Here is a 12462-nt window from a genome sequence, read left to right as displayed (position 1 = left end):
AGGAATTTAGTGTTGTACAGACTTCTAGTTATGCTAGAGAACACTCTCCTCCCTTCAGTTGAGATGATCACAACACACTTGCTGTTCAGCCATGGTGAAATTAGCATTTGGCTGTGTTTCCCAAAGGGAGAGAAATGGGGTGATCTGATTGGCAATAAAGAAACCAAACCCAACCACACCCACAGTCAATTTATTCTGATCGAACCAGCCTCTTTTACAACTGTGCCACAGTTGTGCTAGTGCCTGGAGTCAAGAAATTACTGAAATACCCAAATTCACCAGCGCCTTGCATTGCTGCTGGTGTTTGACAGTTGTGCCTTGACTGAGAAAATAGGGTCCAATTAAACATCTAATTTAATAACATAGGCTCAATTACATGACCAAAAATTAGACAGTCCTGGAAATGAAGTAGAAGATAATCATGAAAGAAATGAATGAAAGACAAAACAAAACCACAGCTTGTCTCTCCCACATTAAACCTGATCAAAGCCAAAGACGCACAGCTGAGAAGCTAGACAAAGCTGAGAGACAAGACCAAAGGCTCATGTTTGCTTAAGAAGTCAACACTTCATAGCCTGTATTCAATGAACATTTGTCCTTAACTTGGACTTGGACTAGTAAATGCACTTCACACCTTTTCTTCACAAACTCAGTTTGGTGAATTAATTAAAGTTATTGCTGTAATTGCCAAGCTGTTTGTGAAGATAAAACATTCCTTGCTTTTAATTGTAAGTTTTAATTATGAGAACAAATGTTGTTTGAATCCTTGCCATGTGTTTGAAAGAGGGGGGTTCCCCTTCTCTTCCTGGTCTATGCATAATTAATTAATGATTAGAAGAGAACAAAGGAAAGACTTATCTATCCCCCTTTTTATATTTGATTATTTTGCCCTTCTCCGTTCTTCATCGTCCATGCAGGACGATGAAGAACATGCTGACAACTTCTCCTCAGGGAATTTTACGTTTATTACAATGTGCAAGGGAGAGACAAACTCGGAACATTCGGGCAGTGTGCCAAGCAAATCTCTGCCGATCACGCTGTGTGGTGTCTTGATATGCAGTCCGTGGTCATACACATCAAAAGATTGAGTTAAGTGGCGGGCCGGAGACAAATGGTCTTGTCCCTCCCTGGGAAGCCTTGCAGCCATTTAGCATAGGAATGTGACATCCTTGCTGCAGACACTAGAGGTGTTATACGGAGACACACTACAGAGGGGCTAGACACAGTGGCATGCAGACTTCAGACACAGTAATGGCATGAAAGGAAACACATACATATAATATATACATGGTAGTAAATAAAACTAGGATCCTATCAATAGGATAACACTTCTTTTCAATGTCGTGATTAAAATTATGTTAAGTTTGGTTTGGGAGGGATACGTTTGGTTATGAATTAAATGTTTGTGTTTCTATGTTGGGAGGCTAGGGCAGGCAGTAAATGCACCATGTTACAAGGCCAGTAGTACCACCCTGGTCTCTGCTTTATTCTGGTATAGGCTGACCCAGAATCTCCAGCATAGTGCTTGTAGATAGAGTGAAAATAGGAAGGTAGAGGAATTGTAGGATATAATGGGTGCCAGAGTGAGGTCTTCTCAGGGAACTGTTAAAGTGACCTCTGCCCCCAGTGCCTGTTCTTGAGTTAATTCTATGGCTCATCTCAGGCCAAAGCCTGACCTGTACAGGGATTCTGAAGTTTCCTGGAGCCCAGAACAGGCTGAATGGTGTCTCCTTGGGCTGCGCCATCAAATGTATCACTATATCAATAAAATAAACTCAAAGGTATCATTAACAGGAGTTCCCACAGACCTTTGGAATACCTTGTTTCTCTACCTGGTCATATGTAACACCAGAAGAACGGACACACAGCTGGTTATATGTGAACAGATAACTTCCTTGTCTTTCTGCTTCTAAAGTTAATCTACTATGACACTAACTGTATTTTAGCTTGCAATGCTGTGGGTTGTTTGTCACAGAAAACCTAAAGTAAAGAAACAAACTCACTGTCCTCTCTGGAAGATGTGCTTTATCCTTTGCATCTTTCCTTTTGGTGGTAGCTGTGCCAAAACTCTAGTACCTACTGCCATCCCCACAAGACCCCCCCACCCTACAGGGACAGGGGTGCTGCATGGTAATTATACTGACAGTAAATAAGGGACATTGTACTACTGGTGTGCCCTAATGATTGAATCTTTCATTCCTGTATGTGTTGCATGTCCTCCTGCAAGGGTTTACAGTGATGGTCCTTCTAAGGTCCGTTTTATACTTCTGTGTAGTCTGCATCGTTTGCATGATTTGCATTGTGTGCGACATTTGCAAACGGGCAGAGCATTTATATGGCATGTTGTACAGGTACACGTTGTGATTTTCCACCCACTTACAGATACCTTCAATTCCATATCTTTCATATCCTTTAATAAACTTTTATCACATCCATACTGTATGCTATGGGGACGAGGCAGGCAGTGCTGGCAACATGCCTGTAGAGGACTTTTATTGTGACAGCAGTATCACGATGAATGAAGACAGGGGAAAAGTGAAACACAAGATGAGATCAGGCTACTCAAATGTTGGGGAAAGCAAAAGTGCTAGGGAAGTGCAGGTGGATCCAAAATTCAGGCCATGAGGAGGGGCACGTCCGAGTCTGCTACAAAAAAAAGAGAGAATCAGAGACTCTGTTAGTCACTCATTGAGGGGAAGGCCAGCACACCCCTGGAGTGAGACCTTGAGGCCTATATAGGGCCAGCAGCTACTCAGGCAAAGGGGAAAGTGGTGTGGAAAAAGCACTAGTATGCTGACGGTGGCCTGACTGTATCTCAGGTCCAGGTCTGAGTGCGGAGTGGAGGTGCTGAAACTCAGCCCTGTCCTTCCGGCGCTGTCCAGGTCTGAGTGCGGAGTGGAGGGGCTGAAACTCAGCCCTGTCCCTCCGGCGCTGTCCATGGTGCTGCAGGCTGGCCGGTGAGACACAGGTGAAGTGGAGCAGAGTGGCAGCTGATGGCGGGGAGGGGCGGGGCTCCAGAGGCCCACACCACAATACATATATATGAGCATGTGCATTACTTCCTGTTATAGTGTATCTGCCTTTAGCTGTGTGTTAGTTTGTTAGTTTGCAGTGCTGTGGGAACCAAAACCAAAAGGAAATAAGCAAAGTCAATGTCCACTTTGAAAAATGTGTGTTGCCTTTTACATCTTTACTTTTGGTGGTGGCCAAACATCCTCTGAAAACTAACTCGCTGTCCACTCTGAAAGATGGCAGCTGCACGTCTAGTATGGGAGGGTTAAGCCCAGAGAAAAGATAGAAAAGGTAGATGAGCCCTTTGCCCCAATTCAGAGAACTTACAGTATAAGAAAAGGGGACATTTGGGACAGAATTACTGTATTAGTAATCTGTAGAACTGTCAAAGTTCAGTGCAGCAGGATGTTTAATTTTCAGGTCCAAAATACTGCAGTTGGCGAGTGTAGCACAGACATCTTCCTCAGAGCATCATCAACCTTAAAATCCTCAATTTCACTCTTCATCGTCGAACACTGTCATTGGCACATTTCCCATATTAGATACATGCTTTGTGTATACCTAGTATAATAATACTGTAATACATGAACTCTTCTTTTCAGACTGAACAGCTGTGACCTCACGGAGAAGTCCTGTGATATTGTGGCCTCAGCTCTCCAGTCATCAGACTCACCCCTGAGAGATCTGGACCTCAGCTACAATAACCTGGGAGATTCAGGAGTGAAGCTGCTCTGTGTTGGATTGAGGAGTCCAAACTGTAAACTACAGAGATTGGGGTGAGTAGTGTTGTGTACTGTGTGATCTTCCCTAAATAGAATTTGTGATTATGGTTCTATTCAGTGAAATATTAAAATGCTCTTTCTCTCTCAATTTACTCCCCTGTCCACCAGCATTCTTTCTTTGCCTATATATACCTTATTCCTCTATCACAACAAGCAAATAAAAGCAGGATAAGGGTTGCCAGGTTTGTGGTTCCTGAGTGGAATGTAAGGTTTCAGTGGAGTCTGTAGTATCAGTTCACAGGTGATGACTGGGTGCTGAGTATCTGATTGACATGGTAAAAGATTGACCACCTGCATAGTAAAATGTTTCAGGTCTGTCACACATTGCAGTCTTCATCCATCTCCATTATTCACTACCTGCTGTGAACTCTAATTAAATCCATACATTTGCCCCACTCTCTTTCACACACTGACCTTTTGATGGAGGTGAGTTTTACTCCTTCATCACACACCTGTGTGTGCTGCAGGATTGTGATGTTTCTGAAAGAATTGTGAATAAAATGGTATTTTATTCTGCTGGTAAAGCCGGGCATTAACTATTGGCCGGCAGGGTATGTGTGTACGTCGTGGTGGGAGAGTGTCCATCTGAACAACAAGTGAACTGCTGTTTAGATGCAGTGTTACATCGTTTAGTTTAGTCACTCTTCTGTGGTTCCAGTCCCAAGTCATAGGCTAGATATTATACCACTGTAAGGAGGCACGCAGTGTGGAATCGCCTGATTCAGAGATCAATGTTCTGGCTCTAGCTCCTGTCATCAAAAGGAAAACATCATTTACAGGAGTATTTCTTAGATAAGTATTCTAATAACTCTCAAATGCCCCCACTTATTAAATTTTTTTGTGCAGTTTATATTACTCCACAAGGTCTACCAAACATGTTGATAATAAGGGGATTTAAAAGAAAAAAATGACTTAATACATCAGGCTTTTATTATCAATATCATTTTCATTGTTACAATAATAATTAAACGCAACGCAATAATTAGCCTGTTATATTTGCAAAAGTGTGCGAGAATAAAATGAATGGATGGATTATAGGGCAAGGATACGCAGAAAATAGGTGTAACTTGTCGAATTTTCAAAAGACACCACGTTTTTAAAAATCCTAGTGTCTACCAGCAGTAAAAGTTAGTGGCAATAATCAGTTGTGGTGTTCTCATACAGCCACTAGTGTAATTCCAGTTGATGCCATAGTTGCATTGCTGGGAGATTGTGCCAGCCAGATGAACTGAAGTGTAGCACGTACAGCTCGTACACGGCTCCGGCACAGCTTCAACTGTTAGCAAGTACAATGTCGCAGGTCTGACCAATGATATTGTTGTTTAGATTAAACCTTCATGTTGTTTTATATACTGGTGTATATATTTAAGTTGTCTGTGACAGTAAGCTGCTTAGTTCTTCACTGGCTCCACTACCTAGGTTGATTCATGAAGTAACGTTAAGGTACGTTGGGCTGGCTAGCTAGCTAACTCGTGCCTGTGAGTCAAAGCTAAAGTTACAACAATTGTCAACTTGAGGGTCATGTTGTTTGAAGAAAATGATAAACGAATGATATTTGCAAAGTGTTAATACTTATTATCAGATAATTGTTTTATGTAACTGTAGTTCTAGATTTATTTTAAAGAATAAGTATCTGAGGTCACAGTAAACGGCTCAGAGCGAGCTGTCATCGCCATGGTAACCAACCGACCCTCCTAACGGCCACATTTTAAACAGTGTCGTCAAGGTTACCGTCACGTTAAATAAGAATTCGCAGTTTTGTATTGAATGCGGTTTCATTTCACCGTTGTGAAAATTTTAAAATGAATGTCAAAAACACTGAATTAGTTAACCATAAATTGTTTGATAACTTGATGGTTACAAGATTAGGAAGAAAATATTATCATGATAACAGTAGATGTATTCAGCTAATGGGTTTCACGTGTACATTAATGGTTATATTTATCTATTCATAGCGATGAATATTGAACGTTTTTAAAAGGTATAGATGTTTATGGACCGAAGAACATGTCAGGTGAGGTAACGTGCACCACAAAAATGCTGTTTCTTGTGTTTGCAGATTAAATTAATGTATTTGCAGGTCAGATAAGTTCATCATATGGAAAGAGTTTGGCAATGAATCCCTTGCAGTAGACTCCCAACCTTGAGGTTTCATTATTTTTGTCAGTTAATAGAGCCCAGTAATTGCCTTAGACTTTTGTGTATTAGTCAGAATACTTAATGAACTTAATTTACACACCCCCCTCCCTGTTTCTGTGTGTACATCCCCAGATAGCAAGCGACTCCGGGCCGGATTCTGGCCCGAAGCCAGCACTGCCGGGCCGGACTCGGCGCAGATCCGGCCCGGAGTCGCTGGCTGTCTGGGTCTCAGGAATGCGTAGGTACATATATATATCAAGTGCCACGATGCACAGTGTCACAGCCGTGAATGTGTGTGTGTGTGTGTGGTTTCTCCACAGGCTGGGTTGGTGTAATCTCACAGAGGGCTGCTGTGATGTTCTGGCCTCAGTCCTGCGTTCTCCTGACTCAGAGCTGAGAGATCTGGAGCTCAGAGACAACGAGCTGCAGGATTCAGGAGTGAGAGCGCTCTCTGCTGGACTGGAGGACCCACACTGTAATCTGCAGAGACTGGGGTGCGTACAAACACACACCCCTTCAATCCAAAGGGCTCCAATGTGACTAAATACAACACTGATGTCAATGTTTCTAATGTGAAAACAGACACTTCACAGAACTGAAACAGCATGTTCCTGTTCTTCCTCTTGGAAGAATAAGACTCCACACACATGAATGAAGAAAATGAATTAGTCCTGTTTCCTGAACTGTAGTGGGGTGTAAACTCAAATGTGTTTGATAATGATTCATTCCACATTAATTTTATTTTATATATAGCTGTAGAAAGTGTGTAACACACTGCTATGTGTTTGACACACTCAGCCCTGTTAGTTTATATTAATGTGTGTAAGGTGTGTAACACACTGATATGTATTTGACACACACAGCCCTGTTAGTTTATATTGATGTACTGTAAGGTGTGTAACACACTGCTATGTGTTTGACACACTCAGCCCTGTTAGTTTATATTAATGTGTGTAAGGTGTGTAACACACTGCTATGTGTTTGACACACACAGCCCTGTTAGTTTATTAATGTACTGTAAGGTGTGTAACACACTAATATGTGTTTGACACACACAGTCCTGTTAGTTTATATTAAGGTGTGTAACACACTGATATGTATTTGACACACACAGCCCTGTTAGTTTATATTGATGTACTGTAAGGTGTGTAACACACTGCTATGTGTTTGACACACTCAGCCCTGTTAGTTTATATTAATGTGTGTAAGGTGTGTAACCCACTGCTATGTGTTTGACACACACAGCCCTGTTAGTTTATATTAATGTACTGTAAGGTGTGTAACACACTAATATGTGTTTGACACACACAGTCCTGTTAGTTTATATTAAGGTGTGTAACACACTGATATGTATTTGACACACACAGCCCTGCTAGTTTATATTAATGTACTGTAAGGTGTGTAACACACTAATATGTGTTTGACACACACAGCCCTGTTAGTTTATACTAATGTGCTGCAAGGTGTGTAGCACACTGCTTTGTGTTTGACACACACTGCCCTGTTAGTTTATATTAATGTGTGTAAGGTGTGTAACACACTAATATGTGTTTGACACACACAGCCCTGTTAGTGTATATGTATGTGCTGTAAGGTGTGTAACATACTGCTATGTGTCTGACACACTCAGCCCTGTTAGTTTATATTAATGTGTGTAAGGTGTGTAACACACTGCCATGTGTTTGACACACACAGCCCTGTTAGTTTATATTAATGTGTGTAAGGTGTGTAACACACTGCCATGTGTTTGACACACACAGCCCTGTTAGTTTATATTAATGTGTGTAAGGTGTGTAACACACTGCTATGTGTCTGACACACACTGCCCTGTTAGTTTATATTAATGTGTGTAAGGTGTGTAACACACTGCTAGGTGTTTGACACACACTGCCCTGTTAGTTTATATTAATGTGTGTAATGCATGTAACACACTACTATGTGTTTGACACATACAGCCCTGTTAGTTTATATGAATGTGTGTAAGGTGTGTAACACACTGCTAGGTGTTTAATGCACACAGCCCTGTTAGTTTATATTAATGTGTTTAAGGTGTATGTGTGTCCTTCTCTCTGCAGACTGTCAGGCTGTAGAGTCACACAGAGAGGCTGTGATTCTCTGGCTTCAGCTCTGTGTTCAAACCCCTCACACCTGAGAGAGCTGGACCTGAGATACAATCACCCAGGAAACAAAGGAGTAAGAGTGCTGTCTGCTGCTAAACTGGACACACTCACACTGCTGTAAGTACAGAGAGTTTCCACACTGCACCTCTCATACACACACACACACACACAAACAGAAGGGTTTGGAGGGCATGGAGGGCACTGTACAAACCAGCGTTACCCAAGAGGGTTGGAGATCTACAGTGGAGGGTGCTGCACGGGATCACTGCAGTAAATAGTTTTATTTCTGTGATGAACCCGGCAGGATCCCACCATTGTCCATTCTGTATGGAGAGAGAAACTGTTTATCATAGTTTTTCTGGGTGTGCCAGACTTCAGCCTCTCTTTTCTTTTTTGGGAAGTTTATTTATTTTATCCTTGGTTTCCCATACAATCACAGATACGTGCCAGCTAATTTATTTCATTTCAGGGCTAAAATGGCAGTTTCTATAAGTGGGGAAAAATATGATTGGTGGAGGGGACCGGCAAGATGTGGCTGTTTGGGGTTTGATCAGGGACACAGTGATGGTGGAGTTTCAGTATTACAAAGCAATGGAGAACCTGAGTGTGTTTCAGAGTGTGTGTGTTATAAGGGTGTTTTATGTTCAGTGGAGGGAGGGGAGCTATTTTTGCACATGGAATAGGGTGAAGGAATGGAATACGTTTCCTTTGTGACAGATTTGTGTTTTTTTCATATGATCTTGGTTTTGTGTTTTATTGTGTCTTTGTTTTTATTTATGTGATGTCATTGGTGTGTTGAGAGTGGAAATAAAGTATTGTTAAAATTCAGAATTCTGTTCTGCTGTTCTTACAGTGTGGACAATGGAGGAGAGAACAGGACCAAACCAGGACCCAGGAAATGTGAGTGTGTATCAACACAGAACACTTTCCATAGATACACACTCTGCTGTGTGTGTGTGTGTGTGTGTGTGTGTGAGGGACTTCTCTCTTACACACATAAACACACAAACAGAAACACACATGTACACAAACACACACACAGGTACTATCACAGCTCTTTCTCTCACACACACATAAAGAGGTGAATATTAGTAATGATAATTAATCTCATTAATGTCTCTGGTGTGCAGACGGCTGCCAGCTCACACTGGATCCAAACACAGCGCACAGAGGGCTGTCTCTGTCTGAGGGGAACAGGAAGGTGACACACACACGGTGGAGAGAGGAGCAGCCATATCCTGATCATCCAGAGAGATTTGAGCACGAGCCCCAGGTTGTGTGCAGAGAGAGTGTGTGTGAGCGCTGTTACTGGGAGGCTGAGTGCAGTGCGTCTGAGTGGTGGAGGGGGGGATGGGTTTCTATAGCAGTGACAGATAAAGGAATCAGCAAGAAAGGAGAGGGTTCTGACTGTAGGTTTGGAGAGAATAAAAACTCCTGGAGTCTGGAGCACAACTTCAGTCGTATGATCAATCTCTCTGATCTATTGAGAAACTCTGTTGATCTCGGATACTCTGTCTGTCACAATAACAACAAAACACGCCTACCTGACCCCCCCTCCCCCTACCACAGAGCAGGAGGGTGTGATGATGCTGATAGACGAGTGTGTGTGTACAGGGTAGGAGTGTGTGTGGACCGTCCAGCCGGCACTCTGTCCTTCTACAGCGTCTCTGACTCTGACACACTGACTCTCCTGCACAGATTCCACACACAATTCACTCAACACACACCCCTCTGTGCTGGATTTAGAGTGCGGTACTCCTCAGTGTCCCTCTGTTAACTGGAGTAGAGACACACACATTCATACACACACGTGTGCGCACACACACGTGCACACACACACACATGCATGCACACACGCACGTGCCCGCACACACAAACATGCACACACACACACGCACGTGCGTGCACACACAAGCATGCACACACATTCGCGCACACACAAATATGCACGTGCACACACGCATACACACACACATGTGCATACACACTCGCACGCATGCACGCGCACACACACACATATATACACACTCATATACTCATACACACACACTAAATCACACACTCACACATATATACACACACTCTCACACACACATACTCTCACACACACCCTTTCTCTCTCAGTCATGCACACGCACTCACAAATACATACACTCATGTTTACTCATGCACACGCACTCACACACCTACGCACGCACACTCTCACACCCAGTCACTCACACACACGTACACACGGACACACACAATCTCATGCACACACACACACGCGCATGCAAACATACACACGCTCATACCTGTATGCACACACACACAATTTTTCTCTCACTCACACACTCACATACAGTATACAGACACACATTCGCAAACGCACGCGCACACACACTCATGCACTCACGCACAAACACAAACGTGTCAACACACACACATTCTCTTACCCATACGCACACACACACATGCATACGCATACATGCGTGCACACACCATATACATAAACATTCTCATACCCATACACACATACACATGTATAGACACACACACACACACATACACACACTCATTCTCTTGCAGGCACACACACTCAAATACACAGTCACACACACATTCACACAAACGCACGCACACACACTTTCTTACCCATACACACACGCACCCGTGTGCACACACACATACTCATGCACTCAGTCATACTCTCACACATGCACACACACATACATGCGTGCACACACACACACACATTCTGTTACCCATACACACATGCACCCGTGTGCACACATACTCATGCACTCAGTCATACTCTCACACATGCACACACACGTACATGTGTGCACACACACACACACACACACACATTCTCTTACCCATACACACACGCACCCGTGTGCACACACACATACTCATGCACTCAATCATACTCTCACACATGCACACACACATACATGCGTGCACACGCACACACACACACATTCTCTTACCCATACACACACGCAACCCGGGCACACACACACACTCGTACTCATGCACTCACACACATACACACACACATGTTCACATCCACAGTCACTCCCACAAACGTACGCATGCATGCATACACATTCACAAATACACCCACACAAACACACTCACCCAATCACACACACACACACACACACACACACACGTCGACACGCTTGCAACCTTCCTTGACCAATGCCTTACCAGTGCAATTTCAGCTGTGCCCAATATTATCCTCAGTACAGCTTAACCCCTGTACATAAGAGTATGATCTTTTAGCAGGTTCAGGTTAAGCACTTGCTGTCTAAATATGATTTTTATTTTTATTTTTACATTTTAATGCATTTATATTGCAAATGTTCAAGGTGTGTTTATGTACTTTTGATTATTAAAACATTAATATAACATTGAGAGTAATAATGCCAAAAGATGGCAAGGTAAAATATTTTTGAAGTAATAATTCTGTCTCCTGTATCTGCATCTTTTTTTAAAGAAGCCAGTGGCAAACTCCTCCACTTAAATGTGCATTTTACTAGTTTTTACAGTTGCTTTCATTCATTTTCACAAGAGTTCCAATGTGCAACTTTCTGTGGGTAAATGCAACTGATAGGGAGAATGCAGAATGATCACTGCAGTGTACTTATTTCCTTTCATTAATGTAAACAATGATGGACTCAGTTTCCTTATTAATTCTGTTAGGATTGTTTTTTTGTTTTGTTTTTTTTTTTTGCTTTAATTTTCTGTATTTTCAGACAATAATATGCAATGATTAAACCTGAATTATAAAAATATCAAATGTTTTGCTGTTGTCTGCAGTTGAAGCAATGACATTCATCTACAGTAGTGGAAATAAAATCCATTATAAGAAAAGTTGTGTAGTGTCTGATGAATGCTTGCTTCTGTTACTGTAAAGTCACTGCTTGTCTATTGAGCTGGTATATTTATGTTACCTCTCAAATAAATGGTTTTCCTGTAGGTTTGAACCTGGATCTGCTGCATCAATTGAATGGATTAGACCACTAAGCTAAAATCAGGGCAGAAGTGTGGTTTGCATGACATCCAGTCTCTGAGATGTTCCTGAGACCCTACAGTTTTTTTCATTTTTTCAGATGCATTTCTAATATCTGCTGTCACACATTACAAATGCATTACAGTATGCTATGATTGCTTTGGCTCAATGTGGAAAACTCAATTTGCCAAACTGACTGGCAAAATTCTTACCCTAAGACACTAATTGCAGTACCTACCCACAAAGTGCACAACTCTAAATCACAACTCAGTTTTCACAATACAGTTGTCTCGTATTAGTACAATGTTCCAATGCTTATTGCTAGACATGCAGATTGTGAAATGAAGTCAAGATGTTTGCAATCTTGTCTCGTCACTTCCAGCAACATTGCCCAGTTGAGTCGCGTTGC

General features: G+C 42.3%; 1 long non-coding RNA gene across 1 annotated transcript in view; it reads left to right on the top strand.

The window, feature by feature from the left end:
* LOC135238456 (uncharacterized) overlaps nt 1–11840 on the top strand; it is a 15522-nt gene extending 3682 nt beyond the window's left edge. Inside the window, exon 2 of the long non-coding RNA XR_010325122.1 lies at nt 11615–11840. This is a non-coding gene — a long non-coding RNA (uncharacterized LOC135238456). The remainder of the gene's footprint in view (nt 1–11614) is intronic.
* The last annotated feature ends 622 nt before the right edge of the window (nt 11841–12462 follow it).

This window comes from Anguilla rostrata, chromosome 13 (assembly GCF_018555375.3).
Source record: "Anguilla rostrata isolate EN2019 chromosome 13, ASM1855537v3, whole genome shotgun sequence".
NCBI lineage: Eukaryota > Metazoa > Chordata > Actinopteri > Anguilliformes > Anguillidae > Anguilla > Anguilla rostrata.
Note: the sequence above shows the minus strand (reverse complement) of the source record. Positions and strands in the feature narration are given on the sequence as shown.